This window comes from Crocodylus porosus, unplaced genomic scaffold (assembly GCF_001723895.1).
Source record: "Crocodylus porosus isolate Cpor-Errol unplaced genomic scaffold, CroPor_comp1, whole genome shotgun sequence".
NCBI lineage: Eukaryota > Metazoa > Chordata > Crocodylia > Crocodylidae > Crocodylus > Crocodylus porosus.
The window spans coordinates 6,707,565-6,731,718 of record NW_017728918.1 but is presented as its reverse complement, the minus strand read 5'-3'; positions in this window follow the sequence as shown (position 1 = coordinate 6,731,718).

The window sequence follows — 24,154 nt, the reverse complement described above, 5'->3', positions numbered from 1 at the left end:
TTTAGTGTAAACATAACTTTTATATGCACTGGGAAACCAAAAAATTCGTGTGACTCACTTTATTGCGATATTCGCTTTATTGCGGTGGTCTGGAACTGAACCCGCAATATCTCCGAGGTATGCCTGTACTAAATTCACCTTTTGTGCACATACAAAACAACCACCTTAAAAGAGTCAACTGGAGGACCTCAAAGCAAAAGCATTTTAAATTTTCATTGTCCTTGATTTCACACAAAAAGACCCAGCCAAGAACACATGTGTCCATGTCAGACTGAAGTCTGCATTTTTTAAATTTCTGCATTGAGACTGCAAGAACTAATCCTATTATTTCTTTAACACTCTGAATAGGCAGCTCCCACATACTCCTTCCTATTGTAAATTTAACCCATGAGCTAATTCACTTACCCAGCTCTCAAGCTGCTTTCTCTACAAATTGGGATTTAAAGGAATACAATTTTTTCTATTCACTTGGATATTTAAGAGACATAAATCCTTCAAAAATTAAACAGAAGTTTGAAGACCTTTCAGTAATAATAAAAGAAAGAAAAAAAAAAACCCCACTCTCACTTCAAGGTAATAAGAAAAAAAAAAATCCGAAACCAAGTTTGGCATGGGGAATATAAACAGTGTACCAGGTTCCCAGCTTACACCCATCTCACAAGCAACACTGCAGCAAACTTTCTTAAAATAAGAATCCGAGTTACAGAAAGAAATTGTTGAAGATGACTTTGACAATGATGTGACTTGTACAAGCAGAAAGCAACTGAATCCTGGAAGAAGTTCTTTTCCTATGCTTTGATAAACTGTAGTATATTCAGAGGTTGCCACGATGGAAATAAATACATAAATAAATAAATTAAAACAAAATCAGGAAAAAATGACTGTAATGTTAAATGAAACCCTGACGCTCTTTGCCTGTAATCCTTCTGGTCCCATTGTCTTCCATGGAGGCTTATTAAAATATGATCTAATGTGAAAAGTCACCAGCCCCACACAGACACAGACACAGACACAGACACAGACACAGACACAGACACAGACACAGACAGCAGGCTTGTCTGAGAAGACCTCTAACACAACTTATATCCACTTGGTGACATGCATGTATATCTGACTACATTACGTTAAATAAATCAGAACCCAACTGTGTTTACAAAAAGTTCTTTTCCTGACATCTTATAAGAAAGTCTCTTTTTTATTTTACTTATTCATTCCCAAAATTCAGTAACATTTAATTAGATTCAATTATTCATTCCAAGTATTCATTCCACTCTCCAGGTGAACCGTTATACCAGACTGCGGTGAGGGTGGTGTTGTAACCCAGGTGTGCCAACCCCTGACCCATGAGCCAAACTTGGCCCACTGAGCCATGGCATTCAGCCTGTAGATCTCCCTACAGGTCTGAAAGTTTGGGGATGGGGGAGTAGTGGTGGCACCATCATTTCCCTGCTGCCAAATTTCCAAAACCACGGGAAGCCCTGTGGGCTGCATGGTGTGGCCCTGCATGCTAGGCTGGGTGCCCTAGGTCAGGTTGAGGTAGCATCGGGTCCAATCCAGGTGTGCAGGGCCAGGTTGAGGAGGCACAGAGCCAGGCCAAGTGCCAATCCCATATGGGATCTGGCCTATGGGCGTGCCCCACACCACTCATCCAGACCGTGCGGCTGAAAAATTGAACATCACAGTTACAGCCAGAAAATGAGATATTATATATATAAAATATATTTAAAAAGACAGGCCAAATTGGCTTACATTAGTACACTGCGCAATCATATGGAACGATAATGCTAATAATATGCAAATACTGCTCTTTCCTGATTAATACCTCACATGATATGGCACTCAAAGTTAATTTGTGCTGGAGGCTCACAATGCTGTAAGGAAAGAACAAAGTGATGATGAGGCTCAACCAGTGTATACTTTCACAGCACCACTGTACTCAATGAAATTACAACCTGTATGTGCACCAGCTGATGATTTGCCCTGTTACACCAGAGATACTACTGCCACCCAAAAGTCTTCAGAGCATCTTAGGTCAGGAGTTTTCAACCTGTGGTCTATGTCTAAGGGATCTGCAAAAGATGACCGTGATCAATCACAAGTACGTGAATTCCCACACTTACAATTCAAAAGGGTCCGCACCTCCATTACCAGTTGTTTAGGGGTCTGCAAATGGAAAAAAGGGATCCGCAAATTAAAATCACTCTCCTTAGTGATAAGGCGCCTAAGTGTTTCAGGAGCTTACATGCACTTCTTAAAAATAAGACATCAAGGCCATATTTTTAAAGGTATTTATGTGTTTTGCCTCTAAAAACATGGTCTGAAATTGTCATCAAGGGGAATCAGGATCTCTGATGCCCAGGTCACTTCTGGAATCGGAACTTGTTCTTCTAAACTCCTCAGGCCATTTCCAAAGCCTCGAAGAAATGCTTTCAGAAGTGCCTCTGTTCTTTAGGAGCTTCAGCGTGACAACTTTCAATGGTAAATCTGCTCTGAAGTCTTCTCAGTGCTTCTGAAAATTGCAACCCTCCCCCTCAAAGGTATTTCCTCTGCTGTGGGTAAGGGTTCAGGACAAGTTGTCAACATCCTTGGGTTACTCTCCCATGTTCTTGCATTATCCTTCTTCTCTCCGGTTAGTCTCTCCCGCCAACCCCTTAATATCTTTTGGCAGTTCTGTTTTTAGAGTTGTGTACCCATTGCAGTTCCTTGCAAAGCAAAGGCTATCCAACCACTAAAATGTTTCTTCCCGATTTATCATCTGAAAGTTTCTACTTCATTGTCTTGCTCACACATCTGCTTTCATGCAGCCTCCTTCCACCTCTCTGCATGATTCCCTGTGCCTTTCTACGCTCATCTTTGGTTTAAAGTAATGCCCACATTTAAGAGAAGCAATTTGTAGAAGAGAAGGAGCCTCTCTATATGCTTCGTCCACCTTTAATCCTTAACATTTTTATGCACGGACCCTAAATCTCTCTTCAACCAGCCAGATAATCCATCATCTGCATCTTGCACCTTAACCATTGCCCAGATATAATACCACTCATAGGCAAAGATTCAAAGTACAGTGCCCCTTAATGTCATCTACCATTTTTCCTGAGACTTCTCAAATTCACTTTCAAATCTCAGCGCTCCTCTCCCTTAAGTCACTCTCTATCCATACCCACTGTACTTTCATAGCTGGCTTTTCTTTTTTCCTGCCTTCAGTCTCAATAAAATCTAGCACACAATTGTCTGCCCTTATTTACTTACCTTCCATCTTAATAAGCCAAGTACACAAATTTCTGACCTCATTTCCAAACCATTTCTAAACCTGCCTATGCCATAAATCATATACTTCAGAAGCTTTAACAAATCAGTATAATCTCCTTTCTCCTTGTCTGTGCAATTTTTTAGGTCGTGCACCAAGGGAAAAGTTAGTGTTTTCTTTGCCTCTCTGGAATTGAACAAGCCAGGCAGGTTTATGTTAGACACTGGTCTGTATCATCTCGTTTCTGTAGCAAAGGAGTAAATTAAGCCCGATTCAAAAAAAACCCTATGAACTATACTTACAAATCCCCACTGAGCTTCCATTATTTCAGTCTCACCAAGTCCATACATCTAATCAGCCCCCGGTATCGGCTCCAAAAACCTCTATCAATGCACCCCTACTGGCCCTTCAGTCTCACCAACTCCATAAATCCCTAATCCTAATTAGTCCCTTCTCAAAAGCAGATCTCCTTAAAAATGGAATTGAACACACATGTGCACACAGTTCCTTCCATCTGATCCCCCACACTTTTTTGAACCTTTGAAATCATCTTTTATAGTCTTCCTCCACAACCTTAAAGGCCAGAAACTTCACTTTAAGTGACAACTGAGACAGTTAAAAGACAGCAAGTCTTTTATGAACCTTCAATCATGCTCTCTCTCCCCGCCCCCCCCCCAAACACTTCTCTATCCAAGAAACACAGGATTTATCAGATGTTAAGCAATAAGCCTATGTTTTAATGGCAGGAGAAGAGGGAGTAGAAGCGGGTCTCATCTGAGAAGGATCAACTGTCTGTCCTAGGGCATATTCTGTTGAAGTCTGTGCCCTCAGGATCAGGGTTTGTTGTACCCAGGCTATGGACAGTAACAGTACAGAAAAATTTGCACTGAGGAATTTTTACTTCTTTGTACCCCGGCATTGCAAAAGTGACAGCTTTGCTTCTGTTGAGGGGGGCATCTGGGTGCTGCATAACAAAATGCCATCCCCTCCTTAATCTCCATGTAAGGAATCATCAAATCCGATTTCATTAGCTCAGCCTGGTGCATTCGAGGGCACAGAAAATTGCATGCCTGTCTTAGTCTCTTGGCTTTGCCTTAGCGTCTAGTACCTCGCACAATCCTTCCATCTCTTACATGCTCCAGTTCTTAAAATAACCCAATTGCTTCACTAGGTTCCTCCTCCTGCTCTATTATTCGCACTAGACAGGTTTAATTAAAAATAACCTCCCCTCCTCAGGCAACTCCTGCCAATGAAGTACTGAATACAACCGACGGAAGGAAGCCCTGTCTATTCGAAGAGAACGCCCATGCCGTGCGAGACTGAAGGTAGACCGACCCCTGGGCTCAACAGAGAAAACACGATCATTATTACCGCTCAGTCTCAGAGCCTCACCCATTACATATGGAAAACTGAATGACAGATATGCATAAGTAAAATAAAACAACGTATTATAATTAATAGTAAAAACTGGTCCCCAAAACACACCCCTGACAATCTGCTGCCCATTTGAAAAACTGAGAGCCTGCAACTGTTTGCATAACACGCAACTCGCTACTCCCCGTACAATTTTATAATGACAATGTCAAATTTTTTTTTTCAAATGCAGACAGAAGGCAGGACAGGCCGGCACCTTATGGATTAACTCATTCAGAGAAACGTGAGCTTTCAGCCCACTTTCTCAAACGCTATACACGGACTTGCAGACAGCAGGGGTGCTAAATAGAAATGAATCATCGCATTCAAATGCAAAGGATAGGGAACAGGGAAGGAAAGGAGAAGGCGCAGCTAACCAAGGGGAAGGTGGGTTGAACAGATCAGAAGGCCAGAAACAGCCCAGTTAACCCACTGAGGGACATATGGATTAATAAAAGCTAGTAAGAGGATGGGAATGCAGAGTCTCTGCTGACACCCTATTTAACAAAGCAGTCTGTAGATGATTTCTTGCTCTGCAATTTCATGTTCAAGTCGATTTTTAAAGATTTGCTGTTTAAGAACAGCTACTCTGAAGGCAGCGATGGGATGTCCGGGGAGGTTAATGCTCTCTAACCTTGTGTCTCCTTCTGGAATGGATGTCAGATCTGTGTCCATTCACTTTTTCATGGAGGGATCGCCCCATCTGTCCAATGCAGACAGTAGAGGGGCACTAGAAACAGGTGATGGCATATATGACATCGGTCGAACAGCAGTTGAATGAATCCTGGATGTTACAAAGCTACCTCTCCCTTTTTCAAATACAGCTCATTTTGATTTGCCTCATACAGCTAGTTTTAAAAAGAAAGGCCATTAAAGCCGCTCTTACGTGACTTTTTGTAACTGCAGTAACAGGTTTGGGTTTTTTTTCCCCGGCATTAGAGGTCAGAGACAGAAACCACCTTTCAGATCACCCTAACAAGTTCCTTGCGGGATAGTTCTTTAATGCTTCTGGGTAAAGCAAAACCATGGCATCTCACAAAGGCTTTTCTAGGAGTCACGCAGGCCCATTTATTCACATGCTGCCCTCAATGTGTATTCACATCAATCCTAACAAATGAATCAGTTATATGCTGCTGTAGTGGCTCCAGTAATAGCCAATATACTAATGCAGTCTATTTCTTCCTAAATATGGGAAGCAAGGATACCCTACTGAATTTAATCTTTGGTTCAACTACGGCCAACAGAAGGCAAAGCCAGTTGTAGAGGTTAACAGCATTTACCTGTTAGCAACTACGGATATCCCAGTCCCGCTGGAAAAGATTTAAGTGCCCTCACTGCTACAGGATACTCATCACTGCAACCAGAAGGGAGGCCCAAGCATTGCTCTGGAGAGACAGGCTCAAGGTTGAGGCCTGAATCAGTCCTGAATTAGGAACACCAGGAGCAGTCAAGACAGGAGACACCTTAAACTGATCTCTGCTGTTGTTAAACAGCCTACCAATGCAAGCCCCGGGAAAGATGGTGAGTTTTTGACTGTGCTGAACACATGAATTGCATTTTACAGATGGGTAGAAAGCACATTTATGATCACAGGAAAGTAAGGCTGGAAGGGACCTCACAAGGTGACCTAGTCCAGCCCCCTGCCCAAGGCAGGAACATTTCCCAGTGCGGGGCTGGGCCGGACGGCAGTGGCAGTGCTAGGAGGGGAGCTACGGAAGGGACTGCACTTAGCCACCCCAAAATTTGCTGTAGTTCCCCCCCCACCCCATCACCACAACCACCTGCCCCAGCCTGCAGTGACCGCCCGCCTTCACCCCGTGCGCTGATCTGGGGGCACCCCACCACCCAAATGCCTCCCCCAGGGATATGCACAGCAGCGGGAGCTGCCCCCCCCACACACACACAGCTCAGCCCCATGCCAGCTCCAGCTGTGCAGCAACCGTCTCAGCCCTACTCCCTCCCTCACTGCAAGGGTCTCATATATAGCGTCTTTCTTCCTCTCTTTCTCTATAGTGTCCAATATAAATATATCGCGTGTGTGCACAGACATGTATGGAAAGATAGATACCATGTTATAGTATATAGAGTGTGCATGTGAATATACTGCACAAACACTATAATGTACTTTATACTGTGTGTATGTACACACATGCACAGTACATACATATATGTATACACACAAACATTCAATAATTAATACATCTATACCAAGAGTTCTAGTTTTTTTTGTATGTCCTTAAGTATATCTGTGGCATGTAATGTTTCTATACAAAACACTTTTCTTAAGATCTCATGAAAATGTAAAATGGATACCTGAAAATTTCGGGGCTCAAACTGAGGAACCTAAAAGAGGAACTTTTTTCAGATGGGGAAGAGTTGTACACGCACCTAGGCGAGACAGACACAGTGCACAAATATGCACAAAGACATCTCTGGTTGGTCAGTCAAAAATAAAGGCATCCAAAATAAGCCACTCCGGAAAATGTTGACCAGTATGAAATGAGGAAAGGTATTGCCAAATAGAAAAACTGGAGTGGATCTGGAGGAAAATCATCAAGATGATACCGGTGAAATGTAAACTGTACAAGGAAAGACTAAGGGAATGAGGTGGATTTAGTTTAAGGAAGAAAAGAAATGAGGGGGTGAGGTGGGGAAACATGGTACCAGTTTTCAAATATCTGAAAGGCTGCACTAAAGATGGAGAAAAATTGTTCTCTTTTGCCCCAGAAGACAGGACATGAAACAATGGCCGTACTCTGCAGCAAAGTAGATAGAGAAACTCAGGAAAAACTTCCTAACACTTGGAGCAGTCGGACAACAGAACAAATTGCCCAGGGAAATTGTGGCAACTTGTCTATTGGAGGCTTTCAAGCGGAAACCGGACAGGTTTTTTTGTGGGATGCGTTAGGAATAGAGAATCCTGCATTTGTGCAAGGAGTTGGTCTATGCAACCCTGATGATCCTGTTTGAGACCCAGGATCGTACATTGTTTAGAGAGTTTTTCAATATGCATCAGCTACTCTTTAAACTTCCAGCACCCAACTCTTCGCTTAATTGCAACAGGATACACCCAAATATCCCTATGCTAAAAAAAGGAGCCAATGAAACTCAAATTTGGAAGCAACTACTTCTTGGACACTGAATGGTAAAGGCAATGCATAAAATGCATGTTTAGTGGGGTCTAGGACACCAGAGTAACACCTCGTAAAAGTAAACCAGAATGACACACCTGGACTAACAGAGATGAGACATCGTTTAATAACATGGCAGCGCTGCGAAAAACAATAGTGTGAGCTGTCTTTTCCAGCCTGTACGATCGGCCCTGGAAGCGATCTGTTGACACAACAGAACATGGCTCAATTTCAAGCACTGTTGGGGCTGGGTAATTTCAAACATCTTTTAATATTTGTAGATACTCCAGTGGGAAGTTAGTTGAAAAGATCTTAAAGGCAGCCACATGAAAATCTATATATAAAGACTTCAAATCATTATAAAGAGACAGTCAGACTGGAGGAAAGGAAAGCAAGAGGGAACACAAATGGGAGGGAAGAGGGCAAAGGTGAAGACGCAGACTTTGGGCTGGGTTGCTTAAAGCATTTATTTATGTCCAATGCTTCCATTACAAGGTTACATTGTTCTTTTGGGAATAAGTACAAGGCCAATTCCATCAATCCACATTGGTACATTGGAAAAAACCCCAGGTTTTCAATCCAAGCCATACATTTCTATCCATTCACGCCAGGGACAGTTTCTCTACTTCTCGCTTCTGTGCAACAAGAGAAATAACGCATGACTCAATAGAAGAGCACAGAAGGGCAGACCGAGGCCATTTGAAACCCAGGCCTGCTATTCCTAATGAACGCTGCAAGAAGGCTGTAGATTAAATTCAATTTAGGAAATGAAGGATGACTTGAGATGCAGAACGCCTTGCATTCGAAAGCTCGCCTAACTATCCCAACTATGAAGTTGGACCAATAAAAGATATCACCCAAAGAAATCCCTGCCTCTCAATTTATGAACCACTATGCTACACCATGCTTATACTACTCTCAGGCTGATTAGGTATTTAGAAACATGTCTTATAAAATTTCTGAGGTCAAGGAGCAGCCGACCAAGTCTCCCAATTCCACGTACAAATCCGTTCCAGGTTAATATGATTACTGCGAACATGATAGCACCGAGGCCCATTGAGCAGCTGGGCTCCAGTGTACAACATGCTGTTCATTGTCACTGAAAAGACATTGGCAAGCTGCTTCTTCTGGAGAGTTTTTAACATTATTGCTGTTATTTATGATGGTTCTATTTGTATTATTAATAAAATACCCACCTCTTTGACGGTGCCTTATAGAGGAGGGATGTCATTAGACCCAGCGTACAGACAGGACAGCTGAAGGTTGAGGTTGGGATAGCCCAACATCACCGCCGACCAGTGGCTTGTCTTCAAACAGGTTCTTTGAAAAAGCAAAAGGAGCCACTGTCTTGACCAATGAAGGGTTTTCACAGGCATTACTCGTCTCAGGACATCTCACTCCATTTTCTTGGAGGATAAGCAACATTTTCAACACTGCTTCTACCACTGCTAGCCTTGCTCATGAGGTCAAGAGCTAGCAAGAGGTCAAGGCATCACCCACCATGGGGATTCTCAGGAGAATGGGACTGTAATAACCGAGCAGTAATTAGTTCCCCCACTATCAGTACGTTATGTGCCACTGAAATAAGGAAATCTATCCTGGATATTTCTAGGGAATTATATTTGAACAGGCTGCATCTATTTCTGGATGCCCTATTAAAAGAGCCCTGCTCTACTCACTTGTCTAGGCATTGTACTAACTAAATCGCTTCTACTCTTTGGATTGTTCTACTGAACGAAGCCGAGCCGCAGACACAGGCGCAGCTAATAGCAGCACACACCTCTCTTGGCACCGGTATTTCACATGCTGCAGCGCCGCAGCAAATTAGCTGAAAGAAAATGCTACTTAAATCCCTACGGCATCCCTGGAGCTCTATTATACCAATAACCCAATGGATGGGTTGGGTCACTTAACCCTTTAGTTTCAAGGATTAAAGACAGAGGATGTATCTAGAGAATTGGCTCTTTAAAAAAAAAAAAAAAAAATTAAGACTCAAGGCACACCTTAGGAAATGTCAGCTCTTAGTTTTCACTTACTTATTTTACTACAGAAAAATACCATTCTGTTGCAACAAACTCAAAAAGACCACAATGGAGCAGACTGCTTTTAACACTATGGATCCCCATGTGACATCTCTTGGTTTATTGTGTGAATCATGTTCACACACCTAACAGTGCTAACAAGTGTGGCATCCTGCAGTGCCCCTGAAAGGATCTTGCGGCACTCTGGTTAAGAACCTATGATCTAGAGGCAAAGACAGACCCCTCTGACTCAGAAAAAGGGTACTGGGAGTAAACTGCTGCTCGCCAACTATTTTTCACGTACAATACTTGGTCCCCAGTACACTTTGAACTCCCCCTCTCCTCTCGCAGCTCCTCAGAGGCTTCAAGAAATATCCCCATTTCACAGACAAATAAATAAATGGAGGAATGAAAGTGAAATCCTCCTCATCTACCTAAGCCACACAGGAGCTGGGTAAGGACCAGCTCATTAATATTAATGTTTGAACTTCAAAAGTTTTTACAAGTGCTCAGTGTTACTAAAAGCCACTGGAAGTTAATAAGGGGTGGCAGGAATTTTTACAAGGGTATGAGGACTGTACAAGAGCAGCACCCGAACCCTAGCATCTCTCTCCCTTATGGCTTCCCTGTACTTTAGCTTCTTTTCTACCTTAAGAAAAGTATAACAAGAAATCTGAAAACGCCAATGAGTGGAAGTTATTTGCGTTTTCACAGACTTCTTGTTATACTTTAGCTTCTTGTCTACCATGGAAAACACAGAGCAGCACCAGTCTCCCTATGCCTGAAGAAGAGCGCTCGTGCCCAAACGTTTGCAAAGAACTCCCCAGCCCCCCCCCAAACGATTTAGTTGGTCTAATAAAAGATACCGCATCTAGCCAAAGAACCATGTCTGCCTATGTCCTTAGACCAACAACCCAGGAAACCAAAAAGAAATTTTGCAAAGTTTCACTGGTTTTAGCTTGCTGGGCTATATCTTTATTTAAGTTTGATTTTCCAATGATTTCTGTTGACTAATAAAAAGGTCCTATACATTCACTGCAGAAAGATTACAGGGAAGGTCTTCCATAGGAGAGCACTGCAACTCAGCACAGTTATTCAGGATACAGTACACATCCCCAACACATTGTCATGTTCAGTAGTAAGAGGACCCACATCACTGCAACCCTCCCTCTCAAGCTGAAGCATGCATTGCCTCTTCCAAAGACAAACACCCCGCATGAATGATAACAGGAATGATAAGTGTGTCATTTAAGGCTTTGTCTCAAACACAAAAGAAAACTCGCTGACAGGCTGAAAACACCAACTCCACCCACCACGCACCTGAAAATTTGAGAGAGAAAATAATGTTTAAGTGCAAGTGCCAGATTCTTCGCTGATGAAAATGGGCACCGCTCCATTAGGATCTAGTTTGTTATGCATAAGTCTAACGCTCCAACAAGATCAGGCCAATTTAAATTAGGATGAGCCCAAAAACAGAAATGTTAATTAACTCCCAAATGATTGCTTTAATAAGAAACCTTTCAAACTGCTCGGCATTTTGTAGTGACAATGTTTACACATTTGGGAGCTGGGAATAAAGCTGAAGTCACTCGACAGTGCCTTACATTAAATACAGCAACCTGTGAAATAAGCCAGGTTTGGCGTGCCTCGAGATTAACGAATTGGTCGTTCGCTGGCTAGCGTCTACTCAGGACCCGGTATGCCCACTTTCCTCTTCTACTCCAACCCTCTCCAGGACCCGTTCTACCTCTCCACCTCCAAAAACTACTATTGTATAGTTAGCAGGCTGCAGGGAAGCTGGGAAAGTTGCCGTCACTTACGCAATCAAACTGATGCACCTCTTAGAAGTAGCAGAAACAGGCTCTTGTTTCCTTCTCCCCCTCTCTCCTGTACTTTCCCTCTCAGAGAGAAGCCCTTTAGGGCTATTTGTGCAAAGCCAATGAGGCCCCCAGTATCTATCACAATCTCCAAAAAACTGCAATATAAAAAAAATCAGGAGAAGCTGGCAGTAACACCCATCACTAAGTTTACCCAACACTTGCCATTATAAGTGGACAGTGTTGGGTACTGCTTCCAATTGCTTTCCACACGCCAGCTGCCCAGACTGAACTTTTCCTTGCTGGGTATCAAGCTTGGGCAGAAGCTGCTTTTGAAAAGTTTAAGCTGGAATGATTGAGAATGATATTAAATCCTGAACGAACAGCTGCAGCCACTGCTGGGCTTTGGATCAGGAACCTGAAATTTGGCACGGCTTCTGTCCGGGCATCGGAGAGGTGCCGTTTGCAGCCATCCATGACTATCAACCTGATCTCAATGCATTCCAAAGCCTTGAAAAACTGAGTTTTCCTATGCTCAAGCAGACCTCAACAGAAGGTCCTTAGGTGCCAATACCTATTTCACCTACCACTGAGAGCTTGAGATGAAGGCAGGTGGCCTGGAGCTCCTATAGCCCCGATTCTTGCATGTGGGAGAGGTTACACGCACACACACTGCAAAAGGGACCCCGATCCTACTTTCCTGTGATCCTATAATCTTAACGGGGAAACTTGGGATTCTTTGTAATTCAATTAATAAACAATAATAATTAGTGCCAGCTCCACAAAAGATGGCTATCCAAAATGAAGCAAGAAAACACAAGTCCTGGATTTCCTTTTGTTGGGGGCAGGAACAGCAGAAGAATGGGATAAAACAGCAGGAGAAGGAACAGCAGCCACAGCAGATTGGGAAACGAGGAAATCTGCAAACAAGGTTGATTATGCTTTTAAACAGCAACCGCTACTCCAAGGTGGGACTGGCTTACTGGGGCTGAAACAGCACAGGCAGATATAGTGAGACAAAGCTGACTAGCAAATCCTGCTCGTCAATGATTTCATTGGTGGTTTAATGCTTTCCAGCAGAGGTGGGCTCCAGGGATCCTTTGCACATCCACTGCCAGGGAAATGGTGAAGAGCACAGAGCGTGTCCCGCTGCTACTGGAAATACATGTTGGCTTAGGTGCGAGACTGCTGCAGAAGTGGGGCAAGCCCAATTACACTCACTTGGCGATTCAAAGGAAAGATAACGCTGCAGAGACACTCAGTTGAAGCACCACGGGCTGCTCTCAAAACCAGAGTTTTTCAGTTGCTCTTTGGGGAAAGCACGACTTTGCCCCGATTTCATTGGACAATATTCTCTCTCTCACTGTTGCTCAGTGCACTGTATGCTGAGAGTCAATGTAATTGTCCTGGGACAAACCATTTTATCCCGGGACAATGCTTATACATCTGTGTCTTGTTCCAGGGCAACCCCTGAAATGGTTCCTAGGATAAGGACTACTAACGGTTTGCCCCAGGACACCTCAAAGTGCAGGGGAACAGCTGTCCCAGCATTGTATCATCGAAGCAACAGCAGAAATGTAGTACTGCCTTCAAACACTCACCAAACCCTGACTGGAAAGGCAATGTGTGTACAACATGTCTGTCCCAAGATGAGCACAGCCAAAAACTTGCATCTGATGGGACTATCTGGCAGCGCAGTAAATTAGTCTACTGTGACCTAACTGCCATGCACATGTAGACGGTGGCAGTTTACTGTGCAGCAAAGTAGTCTGCTACGCAGTAAAAGTGCCTTGTATAGACATGCCCATTATTAACTACCTACAAAGCTTTAAACAACAGACTGGCTATAATTTGGACCTGATGGTTTCCAATTAATTGTAGAGACCCAGGCTACACTGCAGACTTTGCCTTGAGTTACCCATGCTCACACACTACCCCTGATTCAGGTGCTCGCTATGACTGATTCATATAAGCAGCAAAACAAGCCACTGCTGCACAGGTTCTTCAGGGGTGGGAATCTCCCACCACTAAATACATTTCCTCTTTAAAAAAAGCCCCTAATAACTTGCATTGTCCCCCACCCCAGGCTTTGAATGGCCATGGAAACCCACCTTGAGAGCCCCTCGCCCTTCCCTTGCCTTAAAAACTTCCTCACACGTGCTTCAGCACCAGCGAACATGGGTTCTCCTCCTCCGTTAATGCATCATTAGAAGTGCTGCTCTGCTGAATTGAGTCTGCCTGAGCAGGAGGGGTAAAAGGAGCACAAGGAGCACTTTAGAAATAGAAGTATTCTTCTCTTTCCATGAAGAGTCCTCTTCTGCCTTCCAGCAACTGCAAGCCTTTCATTTACTAGGGGCCTGACAATAGCTTTCTCCCTCTGTAGTTATAAAAAGGTACAACCTGAAATCAGTGCTTAAGACAACTGTCAGCAGTTCTGAAGGCCTTCAAGAGGCTGGCTGGCAGGAGTAGGTGGGGGATTAGCCTGCTTGCCTGCCAGGCACGCTCCCGCTTGGATTCACTTAGCCATGGAGACGTCTACAAATGGCTCCAAGTTAGTGAAGTGAGAGCTGGCGGTCCACCGTGCGGCAGAAGGCAGGACAGAGATGCACAAAGGCAGGCAGGCAACAGCACCCCTTCCACCGCACGGCTAAGTGAGAGAGAGCAAGCACAGCGGGGAAGATGCTCCGGGGCCGAGGAGCAATCAGGGAACAAATTCAACCTGCCACAGCAACTTCCAAGGGGCCCCTAGGCTTGCGGGGACCATTCACCATCTTTTAATCCCTTTAACCAACAGATTTAGCTCAGGTGGGCTGCCCCAAGCCCACAGCCCCCTCTTCCCATTGCCTAGTTTTACACTGAGTGGAAATCCTGACACAGCCTCACCTGTAACAGTGCTAGCGGGTGCCACAGTAATTGGCTCTGATTGTTTAAATGGTTTGAAGGTAGCGTGCTCAGACAGAGTGCGAGAACAGCGCAAGGTAATGATGCATATCTGCAACAGAGCTGTAAAGTGTCAGCACGGTAAGGCAGTATGCAAAGAGCATATGCTGCATTCATTCTGGTTCGGCGCTGAGAGCATCTCTGTGCTTCTCTCCCTTCCTCTTAGATCAGGGATTTTTTTTTTTTTTTTTTTTAATTTAAACTCTTACGGGATTGGGCTCAGCAAGAGCTCTGTGACCCACCTACCCTAGCATACATTTCACCAGTAACTAAGTTATTCTCTGCGGCAGCAATCGGACTCTAAAAAACACTAACTTTACCTAGGCTTTACCAGTTGTCTCAGATGAAAAATTTAAGGAATTAGAAAAATAAGCACCTGTTTTAACCCCAAAACAGCTTCTACCCAATTTTCCTTTGCTACTGTGCAAACTGCTGCAATGGTAATCAGCAAAATGTTAATGGCGCAGAGGTGAGGATTTCTAAAACTCATACCGTTCTGAACGTGAAAAGAGAAATATGCTTAACGTGAGATTTAAAAACAAAAAAAACAATCCTCTGTGTAAACGCAGTTATTCTCTCAAAATAATCTGTAAAAATTCCTTTTTTAGGCTTTTGTCTAGGTTGTCTCAGTGCTGTCCTGGTTTTCAAATTTTAAACGACTAGGTCTTTTTATCAAGGCATGCCTATAGATTCAAGAGTAAGAATATACGTTAAGTTAGAAGGAACCAAGCCCCTTTTTCCTCTTCCCCCCCCCCCCCCACAAAAACAGCTAGCTTAACTCCTATGTTACTGAACCAATTTCCTCCTAACTTTACAGAAAAATAATTCCCCCTGTCAAAAGTAAACAGCATAAGCTCAGTGATAGTATATGTGTAGTTTCATCCCTAACAAGGGAATTTAAGATCCATTTTGCCTGTGAAGCTGAATGCGGCCTTAACTCTGGAGTCAGTAACGATGTCTCCACAGTATCCTCTCGGGACCAACTCAATATCACATATTTCTCCTGGGTGATGAAAGCACATTATGGGCTGATAAAAGGCAATCTAGGCTCGTTCTTACAGGCCTCCGCAGAGGAACGATTTATTAAAAAGACTTTCTCCGAAAACTAGAGAAAGGAAATGCTCTTAATCAACACGCCATGCTGTATCCACCTTCTGTTCAGCCAATTACTGTGGTTTGTTCTAGACAGTTATGCTTTGCTAATTGCCAGCCTGCACAATTTGCAAACAAAAATGGGGCTGTCTCCTCCCTGGTCAGCAAAGACTTGATCCAGTCCTATGGCACCTGGCTGAGACCATTATTTTTCCAAAACCATTATTTTGTACCCGTCACATTTACCCAGCTCAGGCTGAGATGGGCCCCAGCCTTTCCACTGGCCTGTTGAGCACCTGCACATGTACTGGGCTGCAGGAATAGTGCAGCATAAGCCCGACTGTGAGTAATTAAAAACGATGGTGTAATTATCAAAGTAAAAGAATGGAGTACCTGTTGTGAAACATCAGCCCTGCTTGTTTATTCTCTGTTCGCTGTATTTGCAACAGGTCCCCCAGGCATCATGGTGAATTAGTGTAATGACCAAAATGCTGCAGGGTTTGGTTAAAGGCTGGTACATCTAACTGTGTCATTCTTCATCAGAAGAGAAAGAAACAGCAAGAAGCTTGAGGGGCCGATTCTCATTTCTAATCAGGCCACTTTAAGCAGCTCTGGCACAATGAGTGGGTGGTTAAAGAAAGGATAAATTATACTCGCACCCACTGCCACAGCAGTGCAGGCTGGCTGCGGCACAAACGAACACGGAGCTCGAAGTCTTTACCCTGGAAAACCACAAGGAAGCTCAGCAGGGCAGGATTTTTTTATTGTCTTTCGTCCTGCGCAGAGCTGGGGTGAAACGCAGAAAGATTTTGCATGGCACGTGCAAGCGAAGCAAGTCAGGCCCCCCCTGCCCACTTCATCAATTAGCAGCCCTAACACTCTCCATGCCCGAGTCCAGGTTAATAGAAAATCCTCCTTCCCCGGCCCCCCCCACCCCCAGTGCTTCCTGGTGCTCCCAAAATGCAAAGCCATGTTTAAGCAGTTTGTCTCCGTGTGACTGGCTGCTAAACTGTATGAGATGAATGGGCCTCTTGCACTACATACAGATCGTCCTCCCCAATCTAGGGCCCTTATGGGTTGTTGTTTTTTATTGCAACAAATCTGCATCATTGTGATCTCAGGTACATGACCTTTTTTTTTTTTTTGGCCTTTCTATAAAAAGCCTTTAGGAGCTAAACAACAGCAGATGCGTTGTGCTGACCACTGTCGCCCCCGAGCAATTCAGCCATCGTTAATGGGTCGCTCATAATCATCCGCCTCCCTCCGGTGAAAGCCTGGAACAAGAGGTGGCCTCCTGGGGAATGGCAGCCACCTCTGGTCCTGGTGAGCAAAGATGGGGGGGAAATCGAGATCCAGAACAAACGCCCTCGATCTGCTAACACGGGCATGCTGCTGACCTCAGCTGCTGCACGGGCTTGATGCTTTTTCACGTGGCTAAAAATAGCCAAAGCAGCGAGATGCATCTGTGTAGCTCATAAATACATCCAATCCTGACAGCAGCACTCCACGTTCAAGTCCGCGTGTGATTTATTAACACTGGGATGTCTCCCGTCTGTCTGGGTCAGGTCACCTTTTCTGTATCATCTTACGCCGGAAGCGACAGCTCGGCACATGCTCTATAGCATGCCCCTGCACGCTGCAAATCCTCGTTCTCTCCTCCCCTCTGCAAAAAACTTCTGGAAGTTTCCAGTGTAGCAAAACTGCCCCAAAACGCAATGTCTGGCAGGGCTCCTGCCGACCAATAGTAGCAGGGATGCTGGAGCGATGCATCTGGGGATGGATATTTAACAATCCTGGAAAGATCAGATTTTGAAAGCGAATTTGTAGAAAGCGTGGGTTGGAAAGGTCACCTAGTCCCTGCTCAAAGCAGGGCCACCCCCAACTGCATCATTCCAGCTGGGGCTTTGCCCATGACAAATGGCCACATTTTTCTTAGTTTAAAATGCATTTTGAGTTAAGTATGTACTGTGTCCCTAAATTAGCAAACCTGATCAGAGTCCAGACTCCTAGCAAGTCCATTCATTTCTCCCAGCTAAGACTGGTGTGGAAAGAGATGCCAGTCTGCTAGTGCCAATGCTCCTGCTGGGACTTAATGCTGGAGGCTCCTGGCCAGACAGTCTCGCTCCTCCACTCTGGGTCAAACCAACACTATATTTGTGGTCAGGAAGGAATTTTACCCCATGGGCTATAAATGTTTTTGCTTTCCCCTGTAGCAGGGTGGGAGAGGGGGTGGCCCTCACCTGGGATCTCGAGTGCATGTTAGCAAACTTGTACAGAAGCAGGACGTTCGTTGGCTGCTGCGGTCCCCCCTACTTTACCCACAGCAGGTTAGGGTGTTGTGTCTGTACTGTGACAGGGTCGATGGTAGTTTTACTCAGAGATCAGATTATGGGTTGTATGGGATGATTTGGATAAGGATAATCCTGCCTCAAGTGGCATAGGTAGCTAATGGAGGCCTCTTCCAGCTGTAATTGTCTATGATTGAATAAAACTGTTTGTGGAAGGGAAGACATTGATTACAGAAGAAATACTGAACCTGGTCGCTCCTCCAATTCAACACACTTTTCTTGTTGCAATGATCCCATGCCAGCCATGTACTTTTGGCAGCAGGACCTGCGCAAGTCCGGCAGACACACGTTCCTCTTGCTACTGGAGTTGCCTCCATGCAGCAAACTCTCCAAGCGCTGCAGCTACAGCTGGCTCTGAGCCTGCAAATCGGGACCGTGGCTCACCTCAGCCTGTGCGAGACATACTTCACGCAGACCTGATGGTATTGTGAAGTAGCTAAATTAAGCCTATTGACAGAGTTATTTACTAGGGAAGGCTTTTCCAATGAGAAGACACTGTGGAAACGCATACAAATAGCCATGAACGCCTTGTCAGCTTGGGACAAGAAACCTATCGTGGGTCACAACCCGGCTCACAAAGCCCTAATTCTGCCTTTGCTAGGGGCCCAGAGGTGATGTTTTGTAAGAAAGCCAAAGCCTGATCACCATCCCACTACCTCAGAGGAAAAAAGGCACCCATGAGCCAGTGGTCAGATAAGTCCCTTTAACTGGCCTGCCCCTGCCCTGGATGGGCCATGGTTAGGTAGAGCTGAGCTGGCCCAGTCTAGGCACAGATGGTGCTGGCAGCGCCCAGGGTCCATAGCAGGCCCCATGGAGGATGGAGGTAGAGAAGGAGCTCAACAAGGAAGCAGCATAGGGAGAAGTAGGAGCTGCAGGGTAAGGGCACAGACGGGATAGCAGATCCAGGAGGATGCCACATTGGCATGCAGGTTCAGAGCTGGGACTTGGGGCCATGTCCTCACTGGGGCACATGACTGGGCCCACGGCCACCGGAAAACTGCTGCCAAGGCTCGCTGCTCCGGGGGAGCCCCGCACTCAGCCCACCATGCATGTGGGCCAGTCCCTGCCAGTAAGGAAATCAAGTTCCAGCCTCTCCCAGATGTGCTGCAAATCCTGGTCCCCATCCTGCAGTCAGACTGTTGCATCCATGAACCAAGGAGCTGCAACCCTGAAGTGTTTCCATTTTTTCTGAGGGCCCAGAACTTGTCATCTGTAACACTGTCCTTACAGTAGTGTTTCTGCTAGATTTCCACGTTGTTATCTAAAAAAAAATCTGGTTTGTTTTTTTTTTTTAAAAGGAGCAATCCAATCCAAGGTAGAGGGACTCCAGAAAAAAAAAAAAAAAAAGTTTTAACGCCCATTCGGAAACATGTCACTACTTTTATACAACACTTTGAAAGGGCGCACTGCTAACTTCAGAAAAGTTGTGGAGAGGTGACTTGAGTCTGAAAACAGTTTGGAACGGCTACCGTAGCCCTTTAGCATAATTTAGCCATGCTATGACTTGACTACCTCAAGTCAAGTCAGTCCGGAGGCTGCACCAACCACTGGGGCACATTTCTTGGGGAACCTCCATTCTTCCCAGTCTTTTGCAATCCTTGTACAGCCAATTTTAACCCCATCCAGTCTTTCATGTTGGTGGTCCAACTTATCCTAGGTCTTCCTCTTCTTTTTCCTCCGTCCACAGCACCCTGCAGGATGGTGTTGGCAATGGTGCTGGGTCATCCTGTTACATGTCCAATCACTCGTGTAGGAGCAAAAGCTAGAGGTTAACTCCAGATTAAGTACTTGGGGGCAGTTTAATTCTTGGAAATAATAATATTCTTTTCCTCCTGTTTACAGCAGTCACATCTGAAAATTATGTGGTGTACTCCTTAAAAACTTAAAAAGGTTCGCTTCATAGTTGCAGCAGTCATGATAGCACAAGTACATCAGGAAGCGCCAAGTTAGAATTAAATGACTTGCCCTCAACTCTTCTGTTATATGAGCATTCAACAAGACTTGGCAAAAAACAGCCAAGTTAACCAAGCTGCTTCTTTTCTTTAAATAAGGTCTCCAATTGAAAATCAGGGTCTGTTTTGTGAGGATGCACCTTACCACCACACCTTTCACCTGGAGCCAACGTTCCCTTAGCAATTCAGAATTGGAGGCAAGAGCTCCAAAACCCACTGGCAGAGATTTCACAAGCTCTTCTCCCAGGGGAAGTAGTAGATGGTTCCTTCAGAAGCACCCAAAGGTAAAAACAGGCACTAGGCAACTAGCCGGTGGTCCGTGACAAGTTCAAGGACTTCGGCAGAAGACTGAGGAATGTAGCTAGGTGGGAAACGTGGAAGTTGCACCAGTCTTCTTAAACGACAAGCCTATTTTGCTGCATCCCTTCCACCACAACCGAATAATGCTTCGCAGCATTTTTGGTGCTAATCTCCTTAAATGATTCCTACACTCAACCCTCATTCATCGAAATGAGACTGCAGAATTGGCCAGATAGGAAGACTTTTCCATGAAAATTGATGCATTTTCTAGGGACATTAACTTCTTTCCCACAAATGAGTAAACACAGAGAAAAGGCTACGTTTGGACTCCAGCGTTATTCATTAAAGGCATCTTTTTATTTTAATATTATGCTGCTTGTAAACTATGAAGAATCACATGGAAGATTTTAATAGAAGTATACAAGAGGGGAGAACAATTAAAAGAAGGCTTTAATATCTTCCTCTGTCGGAGACCTGTTTTGGGCTCAAACGTGGCATGTTTGATTAGTCCTTTTTTAACATAGATAAATCTCACACTATCAAATGCCACAAAAAGGAAACCAGTGTCGTTCTGCCATATCAACACACGCACCTGGCTCAGGTAAGATAGTACCTGGGGTCTTTGGCAGGGACCAAAATGCTTCTGGCTGACTTACTACAATGTTTATAAAAAAAGAAATTAGAAACTGGCAACATCCAGGACGAGGAGCTGTAGGGGTTTTAAGCAATTTACTTGTACAGCATAAATGCATGCAAGCAAACAAAGGGACCTGAACCTTGGTCCAAGGTGCCCTGAATGTGCCTTGAGCAGTGGTTGCCTGCCTCTCTCGATCTTTCCTGCTGAAATCTATTAAACTTCCATAGAAATACTTCTTGTAGCAAGGACTTGAGCCTTGATCTCCCATGTCCCACATGAGTGCTGTAACTACTGGGCTCCTGGTTGTTTTGGGGTGCAACGGGTGCTCTCTGCCTGCCCGCCCCCACTAGAAAATTCCTGATCAATTCTAATCATTTCTACCATCTTCCTTCCCACTCTCCCTCCCTTCAGGCTCATTCATTCACTGACCATGTTGCTGCTGATCTAGGGTCGTCTGATCCCAGCGGTCTTTCCTGCCCAAGTGCAGGAGGGCTGGACCTGATGATCTGTCATGTCCCTTCCAGCCCTAACAACTATGAAACTATGTCTTATAATCCGAGTTTTGGGGTAGGAGCCATGCAAGTCCTCAGTGTAGCTGCCCTGCATTGGCACTGCACACTACCAGATTAAGCTAATGCTACTTTATGCCTGTGTGATGTGTCTACATTAGAGATCTTCACGTCAGTCCCTCTTCTTATTGTAAAATCTCGTCTAGGCCTTCTCATATCACAGTTCAAATAGTCCTTTGCTTCAGGGAGCAGTGTCAGGGAAAGCAGGATGGGCACCCAGCCCACAGTTCTTCTGAAATACAAAACTTCCAAAGCTAGCACAGACATGTGGCAAAACGTGTCTGCCAACCTATACCCAAAGCTGCCTGCCTTTGTGGACATGATGCCCTGTCCATCTGGATACCCAGGCTGTTCTCCTGGGTCAGCCCGAGCATAGGCAAGTCAAAGAGGCTGGGTGACCAAACAGCTGAAGCCAAGATATAGGAAGAGTTTTTTCTTCGATAGTGTATTTCCACAGACCTTGCCTATCCAGAATACATTCATCCTCAGATTCAAGCCAGAGGAACAGCAGGCTGTCCAGTGCAGGTGTCCTCTGCAGGGTGCAATCCAGTTCTCAACCCTCCTGCAACAAAGAGAAGACCCTACAAGCCTCACCACTATTCTTCAGGGCGGATTTGCTAAATAACTAATAACCACTGGGCATACTAATTACATATTTCTGGAGGAAGACATTTTGGTGTAATCTGGATGGAAATTACACCTGTTAGGAAGCAATAGGTGGGATACTACTGTACCCGACTAGCTGACCTGAATAATAATACACCTGCATCTCCCTGTAGCGAAATGGGAAAAACCACAAACACGTAATAAGAATGCAATCCACCGTCTCAGAACGCAGCTCTGCCCAGATCTTAATGCTTCCTAAATTACATTTGCCTCCGCAATCAAATCTCCTTTTCATTACCTCACTGCTACCAGACTTCTGAAATAATTGACACAATCACTTGTAACTGCTAAGAGAGCTTGATTTTAAAGTAGCCACTCTCTCTTTTTAAGTACCTAAATTTATCCCTTATGTAGGAATCCAAAACTCTTCCCGTCTGAAAGGGTGCACTGAAATTTCTACGCAAAAAAAATTTCAACGGCCTGTTTAAAACCTCCAATTATTAATATGCTGAAATCACAAAAATAAGTCTCAAAAAAAATTAGATGTTTGGTCAGTTGGTCAAATACAGATACCAGGGGAGCCCTGCTTCCACTCCAGATCACGCTAGCCGCCCCTTGACAGCAAAGGGGACACGGCCCCCATTTCAGACTGAGAGCACCCCACTTCCTTCCCTTACCCCGTCGCGGGATGGGATTCGGACACTGTCCCACTTCCACAGAGGGACTTGGGTTGCACAGTACCCAGTGTATCAACAGCTCATCCTCCAGCCCAGGCTGACTTTTAGCACCTGCTGTTCTTCCCTTAAGGAGTTTGGGACCAGCACTACACTGGGATGAGACACCTTCACAAAACCCAAATATTATTTATTGTTGCAGCAGGAACAGAGTTGTAATGCAAAGAGATTTTGAAGCAAGTCGCATGCCATATCACGGTCACCATCCTTCTCAAGACAGGATCCCTTTCAATCAAAGGAGTTTTACTGTTCAGGCCTTTATCGGATATGGTCACAATCGTTTTTTTGTAGACTGACTGGAAAGAAGATGAAATCAAAGCTAGGTCTGGTATTGTCCCCAACACAGCTTTTCAGTGCTTGCTGAAAGGCCTGCAGTTTGAGCCCTCCATTTCTTTCCTACCCGTTTCCCTTCCCTACCCTCCAAACAGTTACCTATTGAATTAAACCAATAGAGTCAGACTGAAAACTTGATACCCAAGACAGCATATAGCATTCATAAAATATTACAAAGTAGTTCCAAATTTATCACAAACACCTTAAAACAATGCATGGCATGGCTTTCCTTTAGGATCCTGTTCTCCAGAGGTAATGACATTGTCTACTGTAACAGATAAAATACAGCCCTGCCCTCAAGGCCTCAACATGGGTAAATCTCTTATATCATTTTTAATGAAGTGGGTTTTTTCCCCCCCCTTAAAAAAAATTCTGCCCTTAGATATTTTTTTTTTAAATCTGTGGCAGTTTTTCATGACTTTATGCAACCTCATGCTCTCCAATACAGCTCGATTCCTTTGAAACAAAAATACACCAGATCAAATGTGCATTAATGTCTCAATGAAAAATGTCCATTAAGTTCCTCCGCACCATTTCAAGAGTTAATATTTAAAGAGTTGTACTTGCCTGCCATTTCTTTTCATTGCCATTTATGTCAGGGTCAACGACATTTGGCAGCTTAGCTCTGACTGTGGGCTGCTTCGGACTTAGCCTGTGGTGCCATCGCTGTCCTCTCTTTCCCCAGTAGTACGACCGCCGCTGCTGTCCATGCAGCATCTGAGCAGCAGGGAGAAAAGTTCCCCACTGCCCAAATGTGCAAGTCGTCCCACGGCTCCAAGGGCTTTATAAAATGGCTCCATTGGCCACCCCCTGCTTTACATTACCTCTAAATTAACACCACAACTGGCAAAGACTAGCCATACCCCTCACCTTGGTGCTAGAAGTGAAATCCTGGTGCATGGTTGTTGGTTACAACGATGCAGCCATTCATATCACAGCCTTGGTGAAGCTCTTGCTGCTGGCAATCGCAAGGCTGCTGCATTTAGGTCCCCACTGGGCTCAGTCCAAGGGCTCTCA